Genomic DNA, 16181 nt, shown 5'->3' with positions numbered 1-16181 from the left:
TCTTAGTGACAGGTAGATAGGAGATGCTATAATACAGATGCATTGAACTAAGCATGACACATTGGATGATTATTTTGTAGCACAACACAACAACACAGAATGTTCAATGAAATGGAAAGATTGGCAAATTTGGGAAACATTTACTCAAAGTACTTCATCAAAAACATGCAACTGAAGCAGAGGTTTCATTGCCCAGGATCCCTTTGAGGTTTGGCCTTTTATGACTGAGCAACAGAGCGATTAAATTTGATGGAAAAATAATTTTCCTCCTTTTTTGAGAGGTTCTTTGCTGTTTTGGTTATTTGTTTTTTAATTATAGTTCTGTAGAAGGTAGGAGACTGAATTAGCTGAATAATGAAACAATTATTCTGGGAAGGCTCCTGTCCTTCTGGTAGGATCAGCGCCAGCTTCTTACCCCACCTGCTGGGATGGAGGCTGAGTGCTGGTGAAGTTCTGGTTAAGTACAATCTGATACTATATTTCTAAAGACTTTTACAATGTCTTGCATGTAAAATGAAGAGGAAATAAACAGCAACATAAACTGTCTTTCTCCAATTCACTGTTATTTACATGATTTTTGAACAAGCTTTGAAAGGTAGAGTTGTTTTCTTAAGACAAATTAGACCCTTCAGTGCTGCCTGTCTTCCCTTCAGTTCGGAAGTGTATTGTACCGTTAGTCTTTTAGGGGTGTGCACTAGAAGTCATAAAAATTTAATTTGACTTGATGATTCCAGCTGACAATAGACTTATTGATGCTTCAGAGGCATCTGAGGTAGATGAATTTAGAACTAAGAAAAAGCACACAGGTTTGCATGGACATGCTGTTCTATGCTCTGAAAGCCCCATGATGAGCTTGTCGTAGAGGTCTGTCTTCCACCTGCAGAAGAAAATTGTCAGTTCATGTGACTCCCACAGTGAATTAGAAATATTTGAGCTCTCATAAGTCATTTTAAAGACCTTAAATCCTAACAGTATTTTGATGCACTTTATCTGCTTATGTAGGGACAAGAGGTAGAAAACAACTTTGGGTGAAATGTTTTCCAAATGAAAATAACTTGTGAGCTTGAGTCAAATTAATTGTCCTGTTTGGCAAAAACAAAGATTTTTTTTTTTTCCCTCTATTTAAATATTTTAATATTTGTAAACAAAATTTTCATTTTTTTTCATTGGAGTATTTTGTTGAAAATTAGATTAAGAGTTATCTAAACCATAAATGTTCTACGTTGAAATGAATATATGTTCACCCAAAACACTTTGTTTTGCTAAGAAACAAAGTATTATTTGTGAAGCCTCTACTTCCTCTGCAGTAGAAGTGAAGCAGCAGCATTTCTAAATCCCAAATCTTGGTCTTTTTGTAATCGTCCTAAGAAATAACACAATGGGCTGAGATTTTGCTCAGTAGGCTGAATGGATACTTATTTAGGAAAAATCTTGGTTAAAAGGAGCTAGGTGTATTTTACAGTGTCAGGGCATATGTTATAAACCAATGGTTTCCTTTTGATAGTTTTGCTGCATGTATTGCAGATTTCATTTCTGAGGCATTTGGAAGCATGTATATGAAAGTAAAATTGCAGTGACCTTGAAATTAGTTACAAAAGGGTGTAAATGGCATTCTGCTGTCAGGGTGGCGTATGTGGCTTGCTGTTGTATGCATATTTCTACTTTGCTTGAAATGATTTTTCAAGTATGGTTAATCACAAAGGTGTACCTTTCTTTCAAAAGATTACAGGGAAATATGTTTTGGGAAGAGAGGGATGATAACTGGAATGAAGCAGGTGGATTTGGAGAGGTAGAAGGTTTAACATAACCTGTTGCAGCAGAACGTTAATAATAAAATAACTTAGGTCAAGATGTCCATGATCAACATCCCAAATGAGCTCTGTGGTTTGTATAATCAAAAAATAAATAAATCATCCCATAGTTTGAGAACTTCTGTCCCAGTATAAAAAAATTAAAAAAATTTAAATAAAAGCACATCAGAGTGAACCTAAAATGAAGTCGCTTTTAATGTCAGAACTGAGCAGATCCTTCTGATAGTAAGAAAACCTGCAGCTGTTATCCTTTTTTTAAATGAAACAATCTAATGAGAACTGAGCAATTCCTAATGGGAACGGAGATGATCTGTTTTGTTTTTAAATCTTGAATTGTCTGTTGCAAGCATGGCAAGCTACCTGCTGCAGAGAAATTCAACTTTTCATTGAAATGTCATGTTTATAATTAAGTAAGATTATGCTACAGAAAACTCTGACTTTAAGAAAATGAATTTATATGTGTTAAAGTAAATTTTCTTAGCACAACAAAGTCCAGAGATACATCCTTAATATGGATGGGGTGCAGGGGGGAAACGTTAGCACTGGAGTTTATAAAGCAGGCTTTTTTTCAGCTAAATCCTTGGCTTTATCTAATGAAGGCTCATACATTTTCATGCTGGGCTTGGTGGTCTTGGTATAGGTGAAAGCACTTGTATTGAAATCACTGCACCTCTGAAAACCCAGGCTCTATGCTTCTAAAATGTAAGAACTTGGCAGTGTGAGGTAGGTTATACATACTCTTCCCTCAGCTATTCAGAGGGCTATCACTTGCAATTTGCTTATTTGCGGCCTGTCTTAAAACCATTTATTTCTAGCTTTTGGTTTCTAGAGATAATATATTAATGTCTAAATATCTGTACACTGTATCTTTTGGTTTCAAGACATTTCTTGTCATATACTTATTTTGTTACCACCAGCCTAAACATGAAAGCAATAATTATATCAATTAACTTATTCAGCAACCTCAAATAGCTGAATAATTTTCCAGCACTTGCTAACTAACAAAGCAGTCTTAGTGATAAAATCTCGAGAATATTTAATTGGATCTAAATCCTTGTAAATTAATATTGTTTAATGCAATAGTCAATTAGCAATTTGTGTATTCACCATGTTGATTTTCTTCAACTCCTGAATGGTCCTGAAAGTGCCTGGAATTTCTGTAATGCAAATATATCTATGTTTTAGTCATGGTCATTCAAGCTTTGAAAACTGTATATAGAATATTGATACACACGTGAATCCTTAACATGATTCTAGTTGGTTTATTTTTTGGTGAAACTCTAAAATTTAGTCCTAAAATCTAAATTAAGTCTAAAATATGTGCAACAGAGGAAATATTTCAGGTGCTTTACAGGTGAGGGGCTGATAATTAGGATTACAAAATGCTGAAAATTAGCCCTTCCCAGAGACACCTGCAGTTGTTGCATGGGCAGGTTGCAGCATCGCTGCTGATGTCTTCAGCTCCTCCATAAAGCACACCTCAGTAACTGTGCACATGCTGTTTCCCCTAAAATACTGACAGAAATTAAGGGGACAAGAGAGATACCCTATACTCTGTATACTACAGAAGGGAGGAAGAGAGGACTATTAGAAACCCAGATGTAGCATCCCAGTGAGTTCTCCATCTGTAATTCTCTACAAAAAGTGAATCAGGATGGGGATTTAGCCCAGCAGGGACATGCTACCTGTTAGGAATGGAAGAGCACTGCAAGTGAGATATCAGACTGGGAAATGGTTTTGTAATCCACCTGATAACAGTAGAGAGATTTTTACCTGTGGAAGAAAGCATTAGTCTGTTGGTGTTTGTGGGCTCCTGGGAGCTAGGTGTGGTGAGCCATAAGTTCTCTTGCTCCAGGTGAACACAGAAAAACTTTAGTTCAGAGTTATCACCCATATTTGAAAGCCCTTCTTAAAATAGGGTTAGCAAATGGATTTTGATCATTAGTCTTTCTTCAGAAACAGTCCATAATGGAAAGGGTACGAAATGAACTTTTCAGAGAACAACTTCTAACGTGGAGGAACCTTTGAACTACTCGTGAATGTGGGTGAGCCAGTTACAGATAAGATGAAAAAGATCTTTTGTCCTCTGTTCTTAGATAATACTGCCATAAAATGCCCTTTCTTAAGATCGTAATTTCAGGAAGGCCAAGTGCTGGTTTGGAAGTGCCTTTGACCTTATGTCTTAAAAGACAAACTTCTACCTACATATACCAAATGTTAAAAGGAGTCCAGATCTTCAAAGGACAATAGAGCTCAAACCTACTGGAAAGAGATTTAAAGGTAGCTCTGCAACAAGTGATATTTCTCCAAAAGCTCTACAAGATGACAAATGATAATCTAGGGTGGATTAAGTGTTTTTTTTATTTGATAGGACAGCAATTCATGAATGCAATGCAAATATCTCTTTAGTGATCTTTGTGTGTTGTCTGGAAGTTTTATGGTATTTCTGACTGTCTGATGCTTACAAACTTCTCATTTTGTTGCAAATGTTCTAATTGTAGGTTATTGTTGTGCTGTCTTGGTGGATGGAATTTTAAATATTTAAACTCTGAAGTGGAAATTTAGTGTTGATTTAATCAAGCTTTGAATGATTCTAAGGTTCTTCCCTATTCTAAGAGTTTAGGACTGCAGTGATTCTCTTGGTTTATAGATTGCAATCTTGTCATGTTGATGGTAGCAACAATTAATAAATAATTTTAAAAAACCCTATTAAGTTCCATTCTAAAGCAAGTTGGATAAACTTGATGATTGAAAAGTTCTTCTAAAATGATGAGCCTTTGTATTTTTACCTTTAACTTTATTCATTACCAGTTTATACCTTTGTGCTTGAGCCAGGCTATTCTTTAAGTAACTCTTTTGGTAGTTTGTGTTTGTGAATTAAGGATATCAAGCTATTCTGGACCCCTGTTAGTAAACGTATTCTCTTTGGTCTGGTTTGTCAAATTAAATCTTTTCTTAGCATTGCTCCTCAGAATTGTATCAAATCTCAAATTAATTTACACCCACTGACATTTTACAATTTTAAGTAGAAGTGCCTGGCTTAAAATAGCTCAGAATCACATAGGTGGTGCTTTTTTTGAATATTTTGTAATAAACAGTTTAATTTGAAATGGTTTAGTTATTTTTAATCTGTTGTTATAGTTTCCTTAAGTAGCCATTAAAAAAAAGAATTTAAATATAAAAAAAATAGTTCTAAATTAGTCTAAAATAATTCTTTACAAAGAATATTCTATGGGACCATATAAATCATGCTTTTATTTCTGCAAAACTTTTTAAAAAGCCTATAATACTTGAAGCTTTAAAGAAAGTTGTTTTGCAAAATGTCATTAGCAGCAAAACTTAATATGCTGGCTGATACCAGTCACTGAAATTTGAGAAGATTTAAGGGTGGCCTCAAAGCTGATCTTATATTTCCTTAGATAGGAGTGCAGTTGTTTCAGATTGCTAACTATTTGGTTTTGTCTTCTCATTATTGCTCACTGTTTCCTATCCACATTTTCACCTTTCTGTTCTTCACACCTCTAAATTTTATTACATATGGTTCTGCTACTTCACCTCACCCTTATTATTCCAGTTCTGATATGGTATCCTCATCTGGTCTTGTTTTCTCAACATTTGACTCCAACTTGTCTTGGAGTTGTGGAGATGCATCTGTTGACTTACTTTATAACACTTTGCTGTGGTTGTACAAATAATGTTTAGGTAGGTGAGTCATTTCAAAGCTGATGGAGACCTTGTGTCCTCAGACAGTAAATACTGATGAGTTTGTCAGAGAACTGGACAAGCGTACATGAGTAGAGCTCCATCTCTCTCCTGAAGAGCCTTTCCTATGCTGGAAACTTATCTTCCAGCCTGGGCTTTCCTCTGGGTGCTTGAGGTCTGCTGCTGTGTTGGATAAATGTACCACAGCAGCCCACTGCGTACCCACCTGGGTCCTGTTCACCGTAGCATCTGGATTCATCCACAGGGCTAACAGCTCCGTGTATGGACCATGGCTGAAGAACTGGCCCTGTTGGCACAGAGAATGCCACCCAGTGTCAGAGGCATGGAAATTGTTCCTGGAGGAGTTTGGGAAGTGTAATCAGAGATGCAGAACTGCTTAAACTGGTGCTGGTTTTCCTTCTCTGTAAAACTTGGTATGTTCTTATTAGCTCTGGTTTCCTGTAGGGACTTGAAGACACCAGTGAAACGTCCTTGGTGGCACTGCTGAAAGAAAGAATCGCCGGCTTCTGTATTTTTTCCTAGAAAAATGCACTACAGCAAGCAATGCAGGAAGCACAGTGTATCAGTCAAATTAAAAAGGCAAGCAAACGAGGAACTGAAATGACTTGGAAATATATGTTAAAATTAACACTTTATATGCTTGGAGGTAATAGGCAGGGTACTAGTTCCTCAGCAGAGATGAGCACTGTGCGGCAGCATGGCTGTAGACTGGCTGTGGTGCTTGCTGAGTTCAGATGTAGCTTTTACAGCGTGTGCCTGGTAATTTTGTTATTGTTGGTCTTGCAAAACTATTTCAATAGTTCTTTTATACAAAGACTACACGCTTTAACAAATCTTTGTCTAACCAACATCAGATGTTCAGTAGGTGGTGGTTTAAACTAGATTACACAGGAGATTCACACTAATCTTTTAATGTCCTTCTTCCCTTCCCGAGAATAATAGTTTTTGAGAATAAGGTGCTTTTTTCTGGTTTTTGTTGGTATTGGGAAAAGTATAACTTAGGCGTCTTATCCTTTTCTTTCCTCAATAGTTACTATGGGAACAGAGCTGCAGGTCACAGGGGAAAATCTGCAAAAGTGGTTTCTTTTAAATTGTTCATTTAAAAAAAAAAAAAAAGATAGCTTATTATTGGAATTGTGGTACTTTTCATTCAACTTTGTTGGATTGTATTGTTGTACATATTTCACTCACAAAAGAAGCACAGTGAGTGGCAAGAAAAACAGATGGGGATGTTTTTGTACTTTTTCCTTGGGGTTAATATTTTCTTAATTGAATGCAGCTGTTGGAAAGATTTCTGTTGTGACGTATAGGCGGAGCATTAAAAATGGATGATCACATTTTCAGCCTGTTTCAGCGCAGTACTAGATTTAATTATTCTGCTGCCCTTGTTCAGAACCCTGCAGTTTTTTTTAAAAATAATTATATCTTAAGTTAGTCAGAGTAAGAGTTTCACTTTGTCACTTAATTGAATGATTTCAATATATAGGGGTATTCACTTTGTCATTCAGGTCTTGTGTAGACCACAATTATTATGGGTAAAAATACATAAAATTGTATTGGAAATCCCCAAGATGCATATTGTTCTCAGTATGCAGATAATGCAACTGACTCTTTCTAGGGACATGAGTTTTGGGTAGTCTGCCCACTAATACCTGTATTTCCCTCTCTTCCCCCCCTGCCCCCGCTATGTGTGAGTAGTCCTGCTGTCATCAACTTATACTTTTTGCTTTTCAGAAAGAAAAAATAATTTCTTTGTATTCTTCTTGTCAAAAAGTTTGAATGGTAAAATCCAGGAAAATGAAACCGAGAAGTTAGAGGGGATGGGGGATATTTCATGGTAATCCAGATTATTGATCTAGTGTTTGTATGGTTTATTTTCATCACCTTCAGCTAGTGGATAGATATGATGAAAAATGCCCACTTAATATAGTAGTTTTGAATGTGTAAGCTTCAGTTTGCCCAGGGAATTTCTGCTGAGATGAGTAAGAGTGTGATGTGTGAATCCAGAGGCAGTATCTGGTCCTTCCTGTTGGTTACGCTGCCTGGTGTCCACCGCTTTGTAGACTTCTGCAGTTCCTTCTTCCCGAGACCTTTTAAAGTTTATGGTTAAACGTATCTCCCTGTCGTACTTGTGTATAACAGTGATTTAGGATTATAGAGGTAAATTTGGAAAAGCATGTTAAAACCTCATGATAGTGGTTCTAAACATATTGGTTCTATATGCTGGGGGATGCGTTGTAGACACTTGCTGAAGTATATCCAGCTTTTGTGTGGCATGTCTTGGAAGGCTAGCCATGAAAAATCACTTTTCAAATGAGAACTTAATAAAAACTTTCCTGCTCTGAAAGCTAAGCCCTGCTCCCCGTGCGATTAGTGGTTTCATTTCTTTCTCAGCAGTTGGGTAATGATTATGGCTCCAGATGCTGCAGGAGTGATAAAGAGAGTGATTAATTTCACTTGAAAGGGCATATGTTCAAAGAGGAGCCAGCCCAACGCCTCGAACGCGGAGCCCACGTCGCTGCCGTGTTGCAGCTTGCACGCCTTGGTACCCAACTGTTCCCGGGGAAAGTACCAGTAAACCTACGTTATTTATCTTAAGCCAGCATATTTGCTGCTTGGTTTTGCCCACTCATTGATGCGTATTTCCCCCCCCCCCCCCCCACTGTATTCCACAGGGTTTGGTTTTAAAAGCTCTTTGTGTCTCTTTATAAAGCAGTGCTGTCAAAATTTCAGCAGAAGACTTTGAGAAGGGGCTGATGCCACCAGCGCAGCCCAAGTAACTGTGAACAAGTTCAGAGTTATGTTTATACCCTGTACAGAATGGAGTGGTAATGAAAGGATTCGTATTCCCTGGCATAGTCAACAGCAACTTTAAAAGTGTTCCTACGCTTTATTTGCAATAATAGTTAACACCGTACGACTTGCTGAAAAATCCTGACATTTAAAGTATTACATTTTCAGTATACTTAAAAAATTAAATGTGTAAGGTAGGTACTTTAGTAAGTCTTTATTAGGACTTTATTGACCTATTGAATAGGTCAACAAAAGTATGAAACATGGCTGGTGGTGCCAGCCACGTGATTAAATGCAGGGTGAGGGGATATCTGTTTATTGTGTTATTACCTGAACTTTTTCACTGATTAGTGTCCTCTGGGGTTTATTCTATTACCCCTGAGATCCAAAGACCTTCAAATATCAATAGTTTAAAAATATCCACCTATGTGTGAGGCATGTTTTACTTCTCGACAGTATGACATTTATAACCATAAATTTCACAAGTTTGAAGCTGCTGAAGACAAAAATAAATTCAGTACTTGTGACATCTTTAAGATCTTTTGACCCATTAGTTAAATTGATTTATATAACCCAGTTGCTTTTAAGCAAAATAAGCACTTTTCTTCTAGCTATTGAAAATCTTCAGTGGAGACATTGGATATAGAAAACATTTCTATACATTCAATAAATTCTGATGTGTATTAGCTGCATAGTTTTGAAGCAGCTGTCTGGATGGAGTACAGAATTGGAGTTTTTAAAGACAAGGATTAAAAGGAGGCTGTAATGATGAAACATCAGGAACTTTTCAGAAGTTCTTTTATTAAATATGGTGCATATAAGGTAGTGCTTGCGTAAAGTTTTTATTGTCATTCCCTTAATATTTCTGCTTGTATTAATAAAGTAATGCTGAATTCAAGTGGAAGTAAAAATGAATTTTAAAAAAAATGTTTGGAGCTCTGGGTGTTAAATGTGTACACAGTATGACTAGAATAAGTTATCTAAACTTTTGATATTTTCAGTTAAACTAGTTCAGTATATCTCTTTTCCAAATGGCATTAAATATTTCATAACCCAAGTAGAGTATCTTAATTAAAGTCATTGTTAATATGAAAACTTTTGATTCTGCAGATGTGTATTCCTAAATTTAGCATTATTCACTGTCAGCGGTGAGCTTGTAATGCATGGGGTTGCCTGTTCTTAACAGGTAGCTGACATGTATTCGCTTCAAAGTTGTAGAAATCTGATAATGAGGGTTTATCCAAACTTTATTATTGATCACACTCTTCTCTTAAGGAAACATCAATCCTCTATCTTCTGCATACTGTGCAAAGTGCTAAGAACCTTACTTTTAGAATTGGCTCCAAACACGAAAAAGTGTGCCAAAAGCCAAGTATATCCTTGTACACGTAGCACTGAGATGAAAGCTACACCATGTGTCTGAGTGTCAAATATGTTGCTTACATGTTAGTGTCAATGTGTGTGTATGTTTATGCATTATTTTTGCCTGCAATGTTTTGAAAAGACTGGAGAAGGATCAAATGAAAGACAGGAAAGTCAGAGTAAATGATGACAGTAATGTTACTGTGCCCTAAGGGTCTTGCAAAGTACAGTACTTAAACCCAATTTTTGCTTTGTAGATAAGTGAGCATGTCTCAGTTAAGTCAATATACGTGTGCAACAGATGATAAAGCTTGGTATTGCACACCTTTTGTGATATTTTTCATGCTTACTGTTTTAAAGGTAACATTATATTTATGTTCAGAACACTAAAGTACTTCATGCTCTTTGTTATGAGCTTTCAAACATGTTGCTTGGTTTGGTAATGGGAGTGCAGGCAGCCCAAAATTTTCACTCTCATTTTAGGGAGTTATTGATGGCTAATTGACTGCTGACCTTTGCTAGGACGCTCTCCAAAAAGCAGGGACTGACACCAGGGGATAAAAAAAATCAAAGAAACTGAAAAGCAGGCGAGAAAATGTAACTCTGTGCAGTTACATTTAAATATTGAAGGCTGCTTTTTTGAATAAAAACAAAGGTGAAAAACAAACAAACAAAATCCCTGCTTTGCCTACAGATATTTTAAAATTTTAATGTACTTTGATTAAAAAAAAAAAGTTATTCTTCATCTTCACTGTGATTTACTTGTCCTTGATTGATTTTTTTTTTAAATGGATGAGCCAGCTTTCAAAGTCCTGAAAATGATTTAATTATTACAGCACACAAGGCCCCAAATCAGATTTAAGGTGTTTTGATACAGTTTATGAAATAAACCGGTGAACTGATGCAGAGGATGGAAAGTTGCTGGTACTCGAATGTACTAGATGATTCTGCAGGCAGAAGATTCCCCCTAGACTTTAACTGAAAGGTCAGGAGCTAACCTTAGGATATGCCGTTTAATACAATATAATTGGGATAAATATATTGTAACTATATGTCTGTGTGTCTTAGTGTGTCTGGAGCTAAAGAAATGGTAAACTCACAATGTTCTGAATATATTACCAGATAAAGCTATGCAGCATTCAATAAAGCAATTACATAAAAAGCATTACAGTCAACTTCAATTCCAATATTAGCAGTAATAATCAATCATTTTCAATCCAAGGAATGGTCTAATCGCTTTTTGTTGCTGCTTTGAAAGGTTACATTACTCAGTTATCTTGCAACTGAGCAACCTTTTCATGTTTGCTTCATGTAGGATTTTATAAATGTTCTTTCTTTTAATCTCAGTATTTTGGTATTGGCTATTTTGTGAGAGTTTAAAAATTTCCCTAACCTTTTCTCATCCCAGTATCACTTTTGACAGTTCTTAAACATTTTTGGAGTAGAAGACCTAATTGTCACAAGCAACAGATGAATTTTTTTAATCTGTTTATCTCTGTAAAATCTCCTTTTTGCTCCTTGTGCTGGTGTTATCACTTTTCTTCGTGGTGGAATAAGCATCCTACATAAGCAATCTCCTTCAGCTTCATCCAGCTCTTGTTCCTGTGCAGTTCAAGTACTGTTCGTCCTTTGGCACACTTCAGATTGTGAGTCTGACCTTCTCGCAAAGTTTGTTCTTCAGTCTAATCCCCATGACCAACAGTGGTTTCTCTCCTCTCTCCTCTGCTTTGTTCTCAGCTGCATGGACAGCAGGCTGCCGACTCTGTTATAGATCACTGCTGGTAGATACTAATTGATACTAGCTAGGTAATCCTATTTAATTCCTTCCTTAATCAGGTAATTTGGGAAACGGGTAGGACAATTGTATTACCATTAGGATAGTACTAGTAAGTCGATACTTTATTGAAAAGACAGACACATGAGAAAATGGGGAAAAAGTTGATTTCCATCAGGCTTTCTTCCTGCTTCACTTCTCAAGGACAACAGGTATAGTGGGTGGTTGACTGAGCAACAGACTTGATTCAACTTTTTTCCTAAAGTTTTACAGGGCAAGATCCTTGGGTTTGGGTCTTCTGGAATCAAAAATATCCAATCCTTTTTACTTGTGGACAGTTCCATTTAGACAATATTAATCACAATGCAAAGTACTGACTTTTAAGCAAAAGGATATCTCCTTTTCTTAGGTAGGAACCTGGCTAATAGTTGAATTTCTGTATCTTGGATGTTGCCCCTTGGCCCATAAATTTGCTTCTTCCAGTGACTAGTAAAATTAGCATTTTTTGCATGAATGAGAACTAAAAGATCCATAGCATTTTAGTTTTTTTTTCTGATGTAAATAGCAATTGAAGCAGCTGGGAAATTTTAGCTTAAGAATAAATTATGAGAGATTTGTTTCTTTTTATGTCTTGATGGTATTGGCAAAGCTGTCTGTTAATGCTGATGGACTTTTTTTTTTTTTTTTTTTTTAATCCTAACAGTTTCTTCATGCCTGGCCTGAGTATACACTTTAGTGCCAGTAGCTGTCCTGGTATCCTATGGATATGTTCTGGTCTGCTTGTCTTTGTGTAGCTATTAACATGTGGAAGATCCATACATGTGAATGAATTTCTGTTGTGGTGTTTTTTAATTTTTACTCTTTATCAACATAAATTTATTCAGTCTGACTTCTGTTGTCTTATGCACTGACAGTTGCATGGAGTGACATAGGTTGTTACACGAAACTGCTGATTGTTAATGTCATGCATTATTCTAGGCTTGCTTTTTTTAAAAAAAACTAGGTTAGTAAATGCCATATGTAAAATTTCATAACTTTCTCATAAAACCCTTTTAGTATCTCTCTAGAGACTCTATTGATAAACTTTCCCTTAAGCATACATACAAATTAAATGTGAGAACCTGAGGCTAAAAGAAATTGCTTCAAGGCAACGATTCAAAAGGATGAAAAATCAATAAGAGTTTCATTAAGGAAGGAAAGTTTAGACAGGCTCTTTGCTTTACTATGGAAAGTAGAGGGAGAAAACATTTTATTCAGCTTCGTTCTTAAAAATAGGAGTCATAATGTTGGTGTGGGTATATTGAAGCGTGAATGTCACTGAGTGAAAGAATGTGGTGTCTGTGACCTCTTTGACTGTATCCCCAGTGTATCTTTCCAAATTCTCCTCCTTCACCTCTCCCTTTTTGTTTGTATGAGCAGCACCTGCTGTAAGTGGAATTACTCTGTGGAGAACCTGCCTTGGATGATCACTCAGAACTTGTTTAAGCAGGTGTATTTATGCAGGAGGTTACAGTGTGGACTTGCAGAACTGCTGCCTGCCAAAGGGAGCTGTGTCCTGCCACGGGTAGAGGTTTCCACCCATAGCTCCACTCCTCAGCAGGTCAGGTTGGGTGACCGTGCTGGATAAATTGGTTCAGATAACTTGATGTGATGCAAACTGTAATTTTTTTTTCCTCTACATTTTTAAGGGTTTTCTGTTGAATCAGCCGTCTGAGACGTGGCCTGCCCTGCAGCAGAGGTGGTGAGGATGAGCAATGGGATGGCAGGAGGACGCTGCAGGGTGGGCAGGGGAAGGGGGATGAGAGCAGCCCACGCGTGGGAGCTGCGTGGGTGAGCGCTGCACGCAGACGCTGACACGGGCACCCGCTCGCTCTGTGCGTAGGAGCTCCTCTCTGCTGGGAAAATTGTGTTTGTGGAAGCTGGACTTCTATAGCAACCGTATTTCCCTGTCATAACTCTCAATTTATTTTTTTTTTAGTTTTGCTATTAAAACTCGGTGATGACACATGTTAACAATCTTACAGTGACATTTGGCAGTTGTACATCTGTTTGTTTTCATTAAATACTGTTTTTTGAAAAGTTTTAGTGGCGATCCGATTAAAATGCACTTAGGATGGAAAACCTGGCAGAGGTTCTCTCAGCCAAGAGCAAATTTATTTCTCCAAGCTTGTTTAAAAAACCAGGAACGCTGGCAGGGTTGACTAGTAAATATGAGCTGTACATCTTGTTCGGTGGGCTTTTTTTGGATGCCTTGCGTGAACCGAACAAGTGAGTAAGTGAAACGCGTGTATCTGAGGGCTCTGACAGAATTGTGGTGATGGATTAAAATCAGATGAGTGAAGCTGCTGCCACCCCTGACCATCTGCCCTGCTCTTTGTTGTGCATCCCAAAACAACAATATTTGGTCTGTTCATGAATCAGCTTTTTTAAAACAGTTTTTAGTCTGGAATACTAAAGTAATCTGAACCAGGGCTGGTTTACTTTAATATGCTTCTCCTAAATGGTTTTCGGGGTGCTTTCAGACTGCCCCAGCTGTCTAAAAAGGTATGCGAAAAACGGGAGGTTATTTGTATTTCTGAGGCTGACTTAGGTAACGTACTCGTGCTGCTTCTATCTTCTTCCTCCGCTGCTGTAAGTGCAGATGTGCACCATTATGTGGTTGCTCTGCTCCGATGTCGGGGCTAACGGCATCCACAGCCCTGAGTGTCCCTGTGCCACGCTGCCCTGCGCAGCATCGCCCGTCCTCAGAGTCAGCACAAAGGCTGCTCTCAGCCTGAAGTTTCTTCCCAGTGTATTTAAAATTGGGGGCCTGTTTACCACTCCAGTCCTGCAGAAGCACTGTTACCTCTTTGTAAATATTTAATCTTAAGAGCAAGCTACTATTTTTTTCCTTAAATATTTGTATGATAACATATAGAGTGATTGCCTAACTTTATTTCTTCATCTGCTGAGCATCCAAATTGTAGTTCAGAGAAACGTTTTGCTTGGTTTTAGAGCAAAATTGTGTTAAAGCTGATAAGCTGAAGCAAATGTGGTGTATCACAAACCTGTGCCGAGTCACGTTAAAAGCAATAACCAGTAATAAACAAGTGTTTGGGGCTGAAAGTCCCATGCCTCTAAGCGCTGTGGGCTGCCGGGTGACCTGTTCACCTTTCCCAGGTTTTGAACAGTGGCAAGTGAACAGCTTGAATCAGATCTCGTTTTTTAGCATCATCTGTTTCCACAGCTGAAGCTCCCATATGATCAGATCGTATAAATTATTTAAGATGCAGAAGCTGTGTAACCGGAGACTCCAGTAAAGGTTAAGGCTCCATCTGTTCTGCCAACCTCGAGGACTGCGCATTTCACGGCATCATCTGTGTTGCTGGATGACATCATAAGAGTCAGCAACATTTAAACGTGCCCCAGACTGTTGCTTCATATTTGTTTCACAGTAGTGAAGACCTCACCATGTTAGCACTGTACACCTGAGATGCTCTTGGCCCAACTTTATTCACAGTCAGTCCATGCACCTTCAGCACCAGGTTTAGCATCCTCTGACAGAAGCTGGACTGGACTGTATACAGCACTGAGAGAAAACATACATGATGTGATAGGTTCTTGTGCAACAGGGAGAGAAGACAAAAAAATTAGAGGAAAAAAAGAAATCCAATCTTTTGCGTTTCTGTTGTACATACTCCATGTTGTTTAAATCATATTTTTCATTTAAAATCTTATGGCTAATCAGTATTTTAGTGATTCTATTCAGAAATGAGGGCAGCAGAATTTTTTGTATAATAAAACCAGATGAAATTATTACATGTGCAGGTGATGGGAAGAATTAAGAATGGAGTTTTGGAAGCTGAAACTCCTTTTCCAAGTTTCAGTGCCACCAACCTCCTCCTCTCGAAGAGCAGAAGTTGAGTTTCTGAAAAGCTCTCTGGAAGAGAATTTTGCTTTGTGACATTAAATTAAATATTGACACTGTTTTCTGGTTTCTCCTCAAACCCAAGTAAAATATATATTCTCTATGTTCTATATTCTATGTATATAAAACGCCAGAGAAATGTATTTTCTTCAAATGTGCATGGCTTCAGGTGTAGGCTTAAGGAGTTGCTCCAAATAGCACAGCTCCTTAGAATAAAATTGTGAGAGTAGGAAAGGGTGAAGTTTAGTCTCGCAGATGAAGATTACAAACTTCTAAAGCTTAATTTTCAGGGCTTTATTTTCTCCTGTTCAGTTTGTTGTAACCCATCTTGAAGTCTTTTTCTAAAGGCTGGCTGATTTCCCTTCAGTTAGAAACTAGGCAGGATGATAGATAAAATATCTACTGTGTAGCTCTTGTATAATTTTTCTAAACATAATAATTATATTCTAGCTCTCCATTCTTCTGATACAAAAACCCAGGTACTGTGTTCCTGCTTTTTTCCAAGAACAATATATAAAGCTTGAATAGGCGCGACGGTGACAGCTGGCTGGTACGGCTGGTGTTACAGGTTGTTAGAGACGGCGTTAATGGGCTCTGTTCTGGAGAGATTGATAGCTCACAGCCTTTGGAGAGGAGGACGACAACCAAATCTAAACAAAGTGGTATTTGGGTTTGGTTTTTTGTAATTTGAGAAGATTTTTAGACAGATTTTGTTCGGCAGACCTGCTTGGCCTCATCAAAAACTTTTTTGTGTGTGTGATAGCTTAAAAGTGGAATAATTTTGACCACCATACTGTCTTACATTAGGGCT

The 16181-nt window shown here is 37.6% G+C and overlaps 1 protein-coding gene across 6 annotated transcripts in view; it reads left to right on the top strand.

Annotated features, from left to right (window-relative positions):
* THSD7B (thrombospondin type 1 domain containing 7B) overlaps positions 1 to 16181 on the top strand; it is a 332338-nt gene that overhangs the window by 63075 nt on the left and 253082 nt on the right. The gene's annotated exons all lie outside the window — the stretch shown is intronic.

Source organism: Strix aluco, chromosome 6, assembly GCF_031877795.1.
Source record: "Strix aluco isolate bStrAlu1 chromosome 6, bStrAlu1.hap1, whole genome shotgun sequence".
Taxonomy (NCBI): Eukaryota; Metazoa; Chordata; class Aves; order Strigiformes; family Strigidae; genus Strix; species Strix aluco.
Note: the sequence above shows the minus strand (reverse complement) of the source record. Positions and strands in the feature narration are given on the sequence as shown.